This window comes from Electrona antarctica, assembly GCF_951216825.1.
Source record: "Electrona antarctica genome assembly, chromosome: 17".
Classification (NCBI taxonomy): Eukaryota; Metazoa; Chordata; class Actinopteri; order Myctophiformes; family Myctophidae; genus Electrona; species Electrona antarctica.
In genome coordinates, this window is record NC_136798.1 from 42,889,078 (window position 1) to 42,904,812 (window position 15,735).

The following is a 15,735-nucleotide window of genomic DNA, read 5'->3' on the forward strand; positions in this document are numbered from 1 at the left end:
GTTTATACCAGTCAGTCTGTCATACCATCCCTCCCCACTGGGGGCGCTGTTTATACAATCCCTCTACACTGGGGGTGCTGTTTATACCATCCCTCCCCACTGGGGACGCTGTTTATACCAGTCTCTCTGTCATAGCATCCCTCTCCACTGGGGGCACTGTTTATACCAGTCAGTCTGTCATACCATCTCTCCCCACTGGGGGCGCTGTTTATACCATCCCTCTACACTGGGGGTGCTGTTTATACCATCCCTCCCCACTGGGGACGCTGTTTATACCAGTCTCTCTGTCATAGCATCCCTCTCCACTGGGGGCACTGTTTATACCAGTCAGTCTGTCATACCATCCCTCCCCACTGGGGGCACTGTTTATACCAGTGTCATACCATCCCTCCCCACTGGGGGCGCTGTTTATACCAGTCAGTCTGTCATACCATCCCTCCCCACTGGGGGCACTGTTTATACCAGTCTGTCATACCATCCCTCCCCACTGGGGGCGCTGTTTATACCAGTCTGTCATACCATCCCTCCCCACTGGGGGCGCTGTTTATACCAGTCTGTCATACCATCCCTCTACACCGGGGGCGCTGTTTATACCAGTCAGTCTGTCATACACAGACAGACAGACAGACAGACAGACAGACAGACAGACAGACAGACAGACAGACAGACAGACAATAAATGTTTATACCTTATTCTGCTCTGTTTGTCTACTTAAAACTGTTTTAAACTGTTTCAAAACCCCCCATTTTTTCATGGGGGGCCCCCTTGCTACAATTATGCTTAGGGCCCCTTGGAGGCCAGAATCGGCACTGCATGTGCACATCTTGTTACCGGGGAAGACCGGGGGGTTTTCCAAATCACTGAATGCTCCTTTAATTGATAATCTATTCATCTTAGTCATTAGTATCTTGTTTACTTATCTTGTTTTTTATTGTTGGTTTAAATGTAAATTGGTGGTAGGCCTAATCAATCAATCAATCAATCAATCAATCAATCTCTTTCTACATTTTTCTTGAGGTAGAAGTCAAAGAGGAGTGACAGTGATGAATCAGATGGCCAATCCATTCCTTTGTGGGTCCTGTTTGATACAGTTATAGCACATTGATTTGCTTAAAATATAAAGTGTATCATTCTTAATAACCTTCAATGTATTAGACATTCTGACAGGTCATCAATTTAATATTTGGCAATTAATTATGAATTTACATTTTAATGAAAATGTATTTTCATGTATTTTCAAAATACAAAATACTTATTTGTATCTCAAATACATTTCTCAGACCAGTATTTGTATTTTGTATTTAAATACATTCTGTGACCCAGTATTTGTATTTTGTAACAAAATACATTTTCAATGTATTTTGCCCATCTCTGCCCATGGCTCACGTCTAAGGCCCTGTGTCTGGAACATAAACCAGCTGTGGTGGAAAGTACTGTACATAAGTATCATGTGGAGGTATATTTGTACTTTATCGCTCCTGTCTAATGCCCTGTGTGTCTGGTACTTAACCCATTTTGACCTGAGATCAGATTCTAAAAAATGTCTTCTACATCCTGACAGTTTTCTGAAAAAGCTATGTTTCTATGTCAGTCGTTCTTCGATTTTCCAAAAATTGCAGACCTACAAGCTCATAGCGCGCCACTCGGTGGCGCGCTATGAGCTTGTAGATCTGCTATTTTTCAATAGTTAACACCAAAAGGGGTTCCCGCCCAAAATGGGATAAAGCAGACCGCTCAACCCCCCCCCCCCCCCCTCCCTCTCCCTCTCTCTCTCTCTCTCTCTCCGCTCCATTTCACATATATCCTGCCTTCCACCCCCTCCCGCAATCACACGGCCTGCATCACTTACTTGTTTCAGCACAGTCACCGTACTCGTACACGACTCCGTCGCCGCCAAAGGACGTTTGCATAATCACGATTACTTCCCCCCGTCGCCATGAAGTCTTATTTTCATTTCATGATTCATAAATATGACGAAACTCTAAACGAAAGAATGGGTGTCTCCGCCTTGTGTGTGTGTGTGTGTGTGTGTGTGTGTGTGTGTGTGTGTGCGTGCGTGCTTGCGTGCGTGCGTGCGTGTAGAAGAAATATATATATATTTTAAAATAACAGATGTACAATCTCAACAACGTGTCGCTGTGAGATTGTACATCTGCTATTTTCATTTGTGCTTGATTGTACATCTGCTATTTTCATTTGTGCTTGATTGTACATCTGCTATTTTCATTTGTGCTTGATTGTTTACACATTCGTCATTTTATTTGATCAGAATTGAGAAATTAAAAGAAACATCAAATGCAGCCGTTGTTGTGTGGGGGGAGGGGGCGGAGTCGAGCATGCATATCATTATTTCCTGAAACAACGCCACACAAACGCACCGCACCAACGATGCGAGTTCTGAAAACAAAAATCAAAAGTAGCCGTGTAAAAATAAAAATAATACAGATTCCACAACTGACATATTTACCCCTTAAACTGGACGTGTCATTTACTAAACAAGCCGTCGAGAGATTCTATCCAGTGTGTAATTATTTTCCTGCCGTGCGAGAGGGCAGTTTCGCCGGTCATGGCCGCTGTGTCGAGCCACATGGGACGGACCTGGGAGTGGGACTTGTCACTTGTGTGTCTCTGGAGTCTGGAGTGTGTGTGTGCACTGTGTGGTGTGTGTTACCGTGTACACACGCACACATGCACACACGCGCACACACACACACACACACACACACATTTCATAAAATGCATAACCCATGTCTGCTTGAGTCAGGCCAATAATATGTTTCATTTGGTGAGGGCACTGGATGAAGTGCTAATTAATGTATAATTCATGAGGGAAAGTGAATACTGATTCTGAAGACAGTGTTTGTTCCTGTCTCTGGTAAGTAATCTCGCAAACCACTAAATCAATCAGTGTCAAATGTCTTTTGCATGCTGCCTATGGAAATACGTCCATGAATATGTTGTCTTATAACGTCAGAACAGCCAACCTCCATCCAGGATTATGGCCAGTTTGGAGCTGTTTGCTGTTGTGTTTTCTTTAAAAAAAAATAAAGACATTTATTTTACCATGGCTTGGTGTGTGTGTGTGTGTGTTCTAGTTAACGTTAGTGGTTGTGTAGCCTCGGAAACCCAGACGTTTTTATTTCCAGGGAGAAAAAAAGTGGTCCGAGTCCACTTCAATACGGCATAGAGTAGCGCAAACATCTCTCACTCTCTGCTGATTTCTGATCGTCTGCACCTTTGTTAAATTGACACACACACGCACACATGTACACGCACACACTCCTCTCTCTCAGAGCCTTAGAAAAGACAGAGTTCTGCAAACTCCGTTGACTTCATGGGGCCTGCGTAATGGCGGCCTCTAGCGCTACTGGGGACGCCGATTAGGGACAGTTCCTGAACCGGATGTTGACAGACTGCATGGATCCGAATGGAGTCCAGCGGACAAGTCATGAACAAACATCGATATTAATGACTATGCCCTTCTAAAAAATAATCGATGCTGACAGATGAAAGAAGACATGTCACAGGTTATTTTCGGATACTATGTTTTATGATTTGCAAACGATATATATTGACGTCTCGAAAGAGCACAATAAGAGTTTCTGAGCTGACAGTATCGCGATAATTCATTGACAAGCTGTTAAGAACTGAGATTCTCGCGATAACAGCCTATATGCATGTCTTTTAATACAAATAGCCTGTTATTATCAACAGATTTCATTTGAATCACCTTATCAATGTGTTTTAGTGCGATTTCGCTAAGATATGATAATGTAACCTATTGATGTTTCATAGAATTGCATGCTTGGGCAATGGGCACTGGTGATAACTGGTAAGTTGATTTGTTTCATAAATATGGATCAGCACAGCAGCAGCCTTGTTTTATTGTAGACATTTAAAAAGTGTTTGCCTAAGTGCAGTGTGTGTGTGTGTTTATCTAAACTAGTTGACATGTCTTTCCAGACAGAAAAGTGTCTACATGTGCTGACATAATCATGGTCTACATTCATGTGACTTGATACATAATTTAAAATAATATTAAAGCTAACAGTTCATGGTCAAATATGCTACATGTATTTTATAGGCTATATTCTGTATTTTATATTAAGATAACAGTCTTGTTTTATTTGGTTTTATTTATGTAAACTGTATCCACTATATAAGATCACTGAATCAGTCAGAATAGTATATTATCTCATTCTGAGAGCAATGGAGGATCCCCAAGGAGACAGAAATGTGATTTTGATGTCCACATTCGCTGACATACAACTATCTTTTATTATGAATGCAGAATAAAGAACCTGCAACTGAGCTACCACCTGAACTCAGTGTGTTTAAAGCAATAGTGATTTAATTAAAACAGGAACAGTGTTATAATATGGTAGGGGTAACACACAACTCGTTGATCAGAACTGGAATTAGCCCATCCTCACAGCACCGTGGGATAATATATTAACATTTTCAAGCATCCAAAGCCAATTATTAATTCATGTCGTTGATTTCACTGACCATGCATGACCCTCAGATAACCTGTTAACAAGCCTGTCAACAGAACCTACTGTAGCAGGTTCACACTTGAGTGTTACTTGCAAAATGTTCTATAATGTAAACCACACTTCACACCCACATATTACTGACCACAGGTAGGTACTGTATTGTATAACACTATGATACTGCATAGTGTTGTGTGAGTATTGTCACAATATGACACCCGTAGAGCCTACATGTTGGTTGGTCATCTTTCTGAGATGGCTCTAGCTTTGCACAATTAGACCAAACGCATCTACATGCAGTGTAAAACCCCTTTTACAGAATGTAATCTTGACTTGAAGGCAGACATATTTCTAGAAAAGAACATGTTAAAGACCTTAAGACCCCCCTTCAGGGCTTCCTCTCAAAAAGGAAGCCCAAATGTATAGATCCATGTATAAATAATGGCATTATTATCCCAGTATTTTCTTAACTTAATATTGTGTAGTACTAGTGACTCATTATCTTTCTTCTCCCTTAACCTTTGTCCCTATCTGTCTATCTCTCTTTAGCTGTCACGAGTGCAGCAGTTAGCACAGGAACCGGTGGTGAAGACTTTGAGAAGATCTCAGCCATCATGAAAGTCGTACCTCAGCTACAGTATATCTGTGTGGAGCTGTTGGAAGACAAAACTGCACCCGAATTTACAAAAACTGAAAAGAACATTCTCTTCTCCCTAGCGGGCTACATTGCTCATAGTATTAGCAAGAACGGCAGCATTTGTAATGAATGTAAAACAGAAAAGACCGACAGCGAGTGTGCCAGTATTGCAGAGGACAGTATTGCAGAGGACCCCCTCTAAAACGAGATGATACATCTCAAGGGGCTATCCTCTAAAGGAAATAAAATTTCAATATAATATATACTTTAATGGCCCCGAAAGAGTACAAAGCAGGTGCCCTTTGCCATCCCTCCCCAGAGGTGTCAGACTTAGTCCACCAAGTACAGCAACATATTCTATTTTTTTTAAAGGACCTGTTCTGCTCTATCATACCATAGAGTAAAAAAACAACAACTTGATTTCCAGATTGAGAAGAGAAACTGTCACTGAATGTCCATAAAATAAATACTTTTATACCAACATTTGCTATAAGGCTTATAGTGAGAGAGTTTATTATCTCGTTATGTTAACTTGTTGTTAATAAAGCATGCTTCATTGCATTCATACTGGAGTGAATGGGAACCCTGCACATTAAATATTTTGCGGGGGTTTGCAAAAGGGCCTTTCTGTGTGGAGTTTGCATGTTCTCCCCATGTCCCCTCACAAAATGCAGTAATCCTGGTCTCTAAAGTATAGTTGACTATGTGACTATGTCTGGAAATGTGCTATATAATTTATTATCATCCTATTATCTGAATGAGGTGAGCCCTAAATAGGTAAACCAATATAGCAAAAAATACTTTAATGCCAATAGTATAATAACAGCAATAATAATAGTGAAATAGTACCTTATTTTACAGTATTTGTTTGAAGTTGTTTCCTAATTTAGCTGTAAAACCATATAATTCACAATGACTTGGTGAGTGAGTTGGTGAATAATAGACACATCTGCTCCCAGGCTGCGCATGGAGATGGAGTTCCAGTGAAGCCAGGAGTCTAGGCATGTATCAGACTGATACGTGGATTCACTCAAATGTAGCGTGGAGCAACATGTGAGTGAATCCATGTTAGCAGTCTGGTTAATGTCCATGGGCATGGCTGTATTTAATGGTGTAGTGGCCATAAATGTACAGCTGCAAGTCTGTGGACTCCTCCATATCGTATCTGGACGGTCTGAAAAATACAAAGACTATAGACACATTTGTTAAGAACAGGAAAGCATCAGTGTAATACAGTCACATTTCTTATATCGGATAGCAGATATGCAAGCTTATAGCGTGTCATGCTGCACTATGAGCATATCATCATCATACTATATGAATGACATTTATTTTCGTGTCATGCCACTTGGGCTCATCCCATATGGGATTATGACACATTTAACAAAGTACCGGTACGTTAAGAACAACTGACATTACAGTCCTTCCTGTTCATATTCCATAATGCATTATTAAATACATGAATACATATTTGTACAGTATTTGAACAAAATTAAAACAAATAAAACAAGGCCATGTAAATGGCTCTCCTCCTCATTGACCAGGCCTTTTCAAGGAATGAGGCAAATGAAAAGGTGTACTTTTTAAATAGGCGTTTCAGTTTCTTAAAGTCCTCCAACCATATCAATTTATGATTTGGATCCATCGTATTAAGAAGTCTCGCCCTAATTTGAGTTGTAGAATGGACAATAAAAAACAAAATGCATTTCACTTTCAATTTCCTTTAGATCACACAGACTACATAATCTATCCTCCTCAACCGTGCCTACATATCTACCTGTCTCAATATGCAGACCAAGTATGCCAGCTCTAATTTATGGGCCCTGTAGAAATACAACAATTTATAATCTGTTCTCAATAAAAACCTATTTGACAAAAAAAAGAAATGTTGAGTATGGGTCCACCGGCCCCAGCATGTAATAAGCAATATGTGACCCTACCATTAACAAAGGGGGTAAAAAACAAAATGTCATCATGCTTTAAGTAGCATGCGATGTGTCAAACAGGTTTTCATGATGCTGAATCCATTCCAAGCATTAGTTTTGCCAAAAAAAAAACAGTCCTTGGGCTAAAAACGGCAATAGCCGCCATCACAAATGTGATGATGTCAGCACATTTGGGCAATTACAATTTACAATTCAGGCATTTAGCAGACGCTCTTAATCCGGAGCGATTTACAATAAGCAAGAACAAAAAGCATGGCAATACATAACTGTTATGACCCTATAGGGTCATTATGTATTTTAGTGTTGGTATTGCCCTGCATTGTGTGTGTGTGTGTGTGTGTGTGTGTGTGTGTGTGTGTGTGTGTCTGCATGCGGGTGATTGAGTGGTGAGGAGGGACTGATTGAGTGGACACACACACACACACACACACACACACACACATACAGAAGGAAGACAATGCAGAGCAATACCAACACTAAAATACATAATGACCCTATAGGGTCATAACAATCACATACGTAAGTAGTTATCATGAAACATGCGTAAACTATACATACTATATAAAGTGCTATGGCTTGGTGCCTTGTATGGTTTCTGCCGCCATCGGTGTATTAATGTGCGTGTGAATGGGTGAATGTAATGCACAATCTATGTAAAGCGCCTTGGATAAAGGCACTATATAAATGCACCATTTACCAGTTTCGAATTGCAGCCGTCCGTAGGTGCCCTTTGAGAGCGGTTTTGAAGGAGTCAAGGGATTCCATGTCTTAATGACAGTTGGTAGGGTGTGATCAATGTACATAAACAAATATTCTGTTTTCCGGACCGTAGTACACTACAGAGTTCCGCTAAAGGTGTAAACTCAGGTCAGGCCATAATACTTTAATTAAAATTACTACTCACCCAGTCCACAACACTGTTCCTCACAAAGACATCATAAGTGCCTTTCAACATCAATGATGGATGGACATGAAGTGCTCCACCCCTCCTGTCAGTAAATACAAGAAAACACAAATGCATTACAATACATTTATATATTCTATTTCTGGCAAATGTGTGCAACTGATTCAAGTATTGCTCAAGGAATCGGATTATTAAAACTAGTACAGTAATGTCACAGTAAAGCAGTGCCAGTGATACATAGCACACATTTGTATAGGACTATATGTACAGTAGTATGAATTAGTTTGTAATTGTAATAACAATAGTAAAAAGTTGAATATTCTCCTCCAGGTGTGAAGTAGAAGTACAGTACTGCATTCAAGTGGAGTAAAGCATGCAGTAGCATACTACTAGTATAATTTCCACTACTGCTTACATGTATAAACATATCGTTTTCATATGCCAGCCAAGCACTAAGAAAGGTAGATTTGCAAACGGGTACACGCTTTATACTGTGTACTGTTCACAGTAAAACCATGATTTGCTCAGAGTGTTAAATATGCATGCAACAGTGACGCCTGGTCTTATGACTGATGATAAAGCGATGATAAAGTACGTTCAGATTATAGGGTAAGCACAAGAAGCCATTCTGATGCAGAAAAATAAAATAATGTTGTACAATGTACATAATGAGGTGATGAACAACATGTTTAGAAAATATGAACGTGTTCGTGAACGATCGTTCTTTGAACGCGTTCGGGTACAACACTGTCCCTCCCTGTGTTCGAGCACGAAAATAGCGTTTGTTCACCACCAAGCGTCACTGTTGCACAGCCTAATACACAGACACACACAGGCCAGGGAGGAGGGCTTGTACAGTACAGTACAGTACAGTACAGTACAGTACAGTACAGTACAGTACAGTACAGTACAGTACAGTACAGTACAGTACAGTACAGTACAGTACAGTACAACTCACTTCAGACAGCTCAGATTGTTGTTAAATTAAGAATTATTGGTAACCAATGTGCTATTTCTCTTATTATTAAAGGACCACTACCACAACCTCACTAATAATCATGATAAAATGGCACGATTTTTTTCTACTCAGTCTGTGTCTCATAGGAGGGCTTTGGGCAGTTTAGAAACCGTCCTTCAGTGACATCATCATTAGGCAGATTTTTTTTTTTAAATACGTTTTTTTTTACAAAAACGTTTAGATTTTCATTATCGTGAGAACGATGGCTTCCATTTTCGCATTGCAACTTTTCAGGACTAGAAAGCCTGCAGTTTCTATTAGCTTGTATTCCCCATCGATGATGTCACTGGAGGACGGTTTCTGAACTGCCCACAGCCCTCCTATGAGACACAGATAGTAGGAAAAAATTGCGCCATTTTTTCATGATTATTAGTGAGGACCTATTATATGACGATAGGTTGAAACGTGGTGAAGTGGTCCTTTTAGCAGGCACAACTTGACAAAATAAAAGTGTTCTTTGTGCCTCAACACAATACCTCTCATTTGCTGTGATTTTTTTTGGAGGGGAATATTTGTGAAACATTTTATTTTCATACAGTATTGGTTGGTTGGGAGGGGATCCGATTTGTATAAGCTTGCCTTGGTTTGACTGTACTAAACAGGCATAGAGCCCCGCTCTCCGCTGCGTGGTCCACAGCGACCGGACCTTAGTCTTTTTCAAAAATGATTAGTGGACCTTCAGCATTTCTAGTTGAGGACCTCTGGGCTAGGCCTTTTAGCGAGAATAGAGGTACATTTTCTTTACCTTGTAGTCGATCAACTGCTCCGTCTTTTCCCAAGGAAGACAATGAGGCCTCTTCTCTACGGGACTCAATGCTGTGGTCCTACAAACACATGAAATGAGATTGTACATCACATTCACTATATCCATAAATAACCGCATCCTTCTACTGATATACTCACTGTCCCTCCTCTGTACATGTCCAAAGTAAACCATCTCAGTCTGGCCTCTCTGGCTTCATCTCCAAAACATCTAACATGCACTGTCCCTCTGATGTACTAGTAGTTCCCAATCCTATCCATCTTTGTTACTCCAAGAGAGAACCTCAACATTTTAGTCTCTGCTACCTCCAACTCGGTTTCCTGCCTTCTCCTCAGTGAATAGTTTTAATCACATTTTAGTCACCTGGAATGTTTTAGTGTTAGTCTAGTTTTAGTCGACTAGATCTACAATTGATTTAGTCGACTAAAATGTATTTTGGCGGGCCTTGATGCCATCGTAAATCGTAATGGCTGATTTTACACTTTCTGAAATCTTTTGCTATTTTCAGCATACAACCAAGCGTAAAATGACTTATACTGGGTCTCTTGTCCATTCCTAACATTTGTCTAGTTTTTATTTGTTGACAAAATTGTCAATATATTTACTCTTAGTTTTAGTCATCATAGCTTAGTTTTCATTTAGTTTCCATTTAGGTTTCGTCAGTGGAAAAAGGTAGTCGACGAACATTTTCCATCTTAGTTTTAGTCAACGAAATAAACACTGGTCTAAAAACCATACAAGATAGCTGTCTGTAACATAGCTGGTCTCACCATCGTCCTGCACACCTTCCCTTTCATTCTTGCTGATACTTTCCTACAATACTTCAAGTACTTACCTTATTTAAGACCCCAAGAAGTGTCTCGTCAAGTTTCTTCCCTACAGCTCCCTTCTTGGGTGTATTGGTCCAACTTGTGAACATTGGATAAAACATTGGCAAAAATGTCAAACTTTCCTTTTGCATGTGACATGTCAAACTAGGGGGTTTTCATGATTCTGAATCCATTTCAAGCATTAGTTTTGCACAAAATACACTCCTTGGGCACCAATATCATTTCCAGTGGTCCCCAGCCAAATGGAGAGTTGACCGTGTAAAATGAAACCAAATGGACGTGGTTGATTTGGCACGGTTTCATTTTACACTCTCAAGAGTTAAATTGTTGTTAAACATCTGCATTACTGAATTTACAAGAAGTCTATACAATTAGAGAATGTGGAAGAATTATTACTTTGATCAACGTTTTTGCCTGTGATAACACATACCATACATTCTTGCCACGGACATACAAAATGACTAAATGAGTGGACAAAAATATTACCAGAAACACATGAATAGATAGCCCTGACCATAACAAATGTGTAGTGTTCGAATGGAACCAAATGGACCCATGTCTTTGCAAATAAAACATTTGAGAAGCACTACTAGACTACTAGTGGACTCCTAATGTGCCATATATAGTGTCATAGTAAATAATTCCCGTACATATTCTTCAGTATTAAAGTGGGTGTTATGATCAAAATAAGAACATTATAATGGTGTGTAAAAGAAAATCAAACATTTATTGCCACGTTCATTGTTGGTGAACAACAACACTAGTGGCTACACTTCAGTGACTGGAAGAGTGAAAGGCAACAGCCCCGGCCCGGCTTTTAATGATCTTAAATACATTTATTTTAGATCGCTTTTTAGTAATAGTACAACATAAACATTACAGAGACTTTAGTTGTCACTGAGTAATACGTTAAAACAGTTGTCATTTTGCATACATACCTAAAATATCCGATATCCGCGGCGCTCTCGTTGAAAACAATGTACTTCAACTCCAGGCTGTCCCCAGGCTGTCCCTAATCAGGCTCTCCATGAGAGCGCAGCTGTGCGCCCGAGCGCTTCCGGGATCACGTGACCGGGCGTCACGTGATCTGTGCCCCCTCAATAACTCAACTCTTCTATTATATGGCTCTGCTCTCTCTCTCTGTCGCTCTAAGTAATTAGTCTCATGTCGCGCAGCTGCGCATAGTTTCTCCCGGCGGATCCTGCCGGGAGCTGCCTATGCCATAAAAAGCATAGGTGAGTTCCAGGCTAGTGGTTGTGTGGTGTCAACAATGATAATGGAGACTAGCTAGCTTCAGTTCAATCATGTCGATGTCAGGAACACCGTTTTGCATTGAGCACAGATGGTGGAAGTGAACGGAACACTGTCCCCCCCCCCTCCCAGTGAGCTGTGGCGTTCCACAAGGAAGCATACTAGGGCCTCTACTGTTCCTAATATATGTTAACGACATGACTTCAGCTTGTGACTGCAACTTGTTCCTGTTCGCAGATGACTCGGCACTGCTGGTCTCGGACAGGGACAAATAACTGCAGGTTGAAAATGCCCTCAGCTCTGAACTCGGTAGAATCTGCACCTGGCTCGCTGATAACAAACTATCTTTACACCTGGGAAAAACTGAATCCATTCTCTTTGGATCTAATAGTAATCTCAGCAAGGCAAATGGCTTCTTGGTTAGAGTGGGTGACAATGTTATCACACGTAAAGATGAAATTACCTACCTAGGTTCCATCCTGGAGGCTAATCTTTCCGGTGATAAAATGGCCACCAACGTAATCAAAAAAGTCAACCAAAGAACAAGATTCCTCACAGGATCTCCTCACTGGTCGACAAAAACACCTTGAAGACCTTAACAGGAGCCCTTGTACAAGGCTTCTTTGACTATGCATGCACCTCCTGGTACCACAGCACCTCAAAGGCCCTTAAAACTAGGCTCCAGACCTCCCAAAACAAACTGGTCAGGCTCCTACTTGGCCTCACCCCCCAAACCCACCTCACCCCTGCCCACTTTGACAGACTGGCATGGCTTAGGGTCGGCGACAGAGTACAGCATCTTGCAATGGGTCTGGTCCACAAGATTCGATACTCCCCCAAGATACCCATGTACCTGTGTAGATACTTCCTTAATGTTAACGAAGTCCACACCCACAACACCAGAGGGAGTGCAACGAATCATGTTCAACCCAGATTCGGCACAAACAAGGGACTAAATTATTTTCGCGGCTATGCCACCAAAATGTGGAACGCCCTACCAACAGTCATTAAGACATGCGAATCCCTTGACTCCTTCAAAACCGCTCTCAAAGGGCACCTACGGATGGCTGCAATTCGAAACTGGCCCCCGTAAAATCTGAATCCCCCCCCACCGCCCCCCCCCCCCCCGTTTTTCCCCTCACTGTATATGTTTATTTTCCTTTTTTACCTCCATTATGATGAATTCCTGTACTGTTCTTTGTCTATATAGAAGTGTCTATTTGTACGTCTCTAAATGTTTTGATGAATTGAACATGGTGGACCCTGTTGTAAACAAGTGTAATGCTTAATTGGGTCGTCCACTCACAGTTAACAGCCTTTGTATTGAGTTTGTGCTTGAAATGTACTGTAATTCTGCAAACTGTTAATACAATTTTAAATCAATCAATCAAAAAAGCCATGTTGGCGAATGAATGGTTGGTTTTTCTGCATCATGGAGCACCACGCCAGTCTTTCATTTGAATGTCACACACAGAGGCAGCCCTCATTTTACTGCAGGACGGCAGACAAGGCAAGGCGAGGCGAGTTCATTTGTATAGCACCATTTCAACAACAAATTAAGGCCATTCAAAGTGTTTTACATGCAACATTAACCCTAGAACACTATACACACGGGTGATTTTCACCCGGACGGATATATTCCTGTTAATTTTCATAATGTTGCTGATGGTGGGTGGGTCTTTCAGTACCTAGGAAGGTAGGTTTGCTTCCCTGCCCACATCCCTGTTTTTTTGAGTGGTGCAACCACTCCCTTACGGAGCTATGTGTGTTGCTGGGTGGGTGGGTGGGTGCGTCTGAGCACGAAAACAGCATGGTTGTTTTTCACCACCTGTGCGCAACCTAACACACACACAAACACACACGCACATATTAACTGTATATATGGTGATTCCGGGTGTGCCAGTACAGTACAGTGACAGTACAGTACAGTAGAAGGTACAGCAGAGGGACCCCCACACGGTAAATCTGTCATTTCTCAACCGTTTCGGACGTGGGGCGTTCCTGTGGGTCTGGAGCTTGAGAAGTTCCCAACTTTTTTCACCGATTTTTCCCACCACTTTCTATCTAGTTTGTGTTTAGTCTGTGAGACATTCAATCAACGGTCTGTTGTATTGGTTGAATTTCTAATCAGTGGCTATAGTGACTAACCAGTGCAAGCTGTTCTTTAATGTATGTTTGGTAAAAAATAAAAAATAAATCTACAAATGCACTAGTTTTAAAACTAAAGTTTTCAAATAATTGTAGTGGAGTAAAGTATTGGAAATTGAAAATATGAAAATAGTAAAGTAAAAGGAAATTGAAAATAGTAAAGAAAAAACAAACCCTCAAATGTTACTTAAAAGTACTTGAGTGCATGTACTTAGTTACTTTCCCCCACTGGTTGTGAGCTTGTATATCTGATGCTGGGATTCAAGTTGTTAAGCCAGTGCAAATAAAAGTTACATGACTTATCGCCACATCATTGTCGCCCATGGCTGGATAACCTCCGGAAACAACGAGTTTGCACGAAGGTTTGCATAACCCGGTGATTACAGGTGATTATGTATATGAATTTCCATAGAATAACCATCAAAAGAAATACTTATATGTGCAAGCTGTACAACAAGCAAGGGGAATGGATAGAGGAGGTAAAGTGGAGAGTACATCATTTGAAGGACGTCGTGCTATCGGGAAGACCGTGACTTCACTTCACCACAACACCCAGCTCGGAGATCTGAGACACTCTGCTGGCACCCGAAACGTGAGACCACTTTAACCTTGTGTTCATTGTTCATTAGAATAGTTAGTTGTTTTCAGAAGAACATTGAGAAGCGTTTGTTTAACCCATTTTGGGCGGGAACCCCTTTTGGGTTTTTTTTAGCATTATGTTATACTTTGGCTATTGAAAAATAGCAGACCTACAAGCTCGTAGCGCTATGAGCTTGTAGATTTGCTACTTTTGAAAAATGTTGAAAATGTGGCTCAAATCTTTGAATGTATATTCTTTCAGAGTGAACTTTTTTAACTAAAATCTTTGCGTCTGCGGGGTCCCTGAAACTACATATTTTCAGATGGGGATCGGCGGCCAATTACACATATTTTTGGGGGTCCTTGACATGAAAATGTTTGAGAAGACTGACATAGAAACATGGGTTTTTCAGAAAACTGTCAGGATTTAGAAGGCATTTGTAGAATTTGTCCTCAGGTCTAGGTAAAAAAAAGATGGTAAAAAGATACAAAAAAACCTGAAAAGTTAAAAAATAAAAATACTGGCCCAGGGGCCCTCGTGGGGGTTAACCCGTCCCTGATGTTCAGAAAGAAAGTGACTGGCATCCAAAATGTATGATGTCTTTAAACTTGTGTTCATTGGAATAGTGTGATGTGTGTAGAATGTCTTAATAGCAGGTGATGTGTTACCTGAAATGATTGTTAGTGAATATTTAGCCATCAGATCATCTGTGTTCCACATGTAAATAAATAGTATACTTGATTATCACCAGTCACTCTAGTATACTGGAGATTTTACGAGAGATTCTTGAGAGACTCCTCGTAATAGGTCACCAGTTCACTCTGTTCAGTGGAAGAACATCAAATAATATATGTAAAAGACTCGTAACTTTCCTACATTACTAAATGCATGGTCAGAAACCACATGCAATACCTCCACGGACCACCAGTGGACAGTAGTCCACGGACCACCAGTTGAAAACCCTGTAGAGAATACACACAAATAGCTAATAATTATCATATAGTGTTGGAGACAGTGTGGCATGTACATAATACACAAATGAGACAACAGCGAAAAATATGTGGGGAACTAGAGTTAGATAGGACATGGGCCAGGACCCAGAATGCCATGAATAACAACAGATGCTGGTAGTATTTCCAACTTAATAGCCTTTTACCTGTTACCA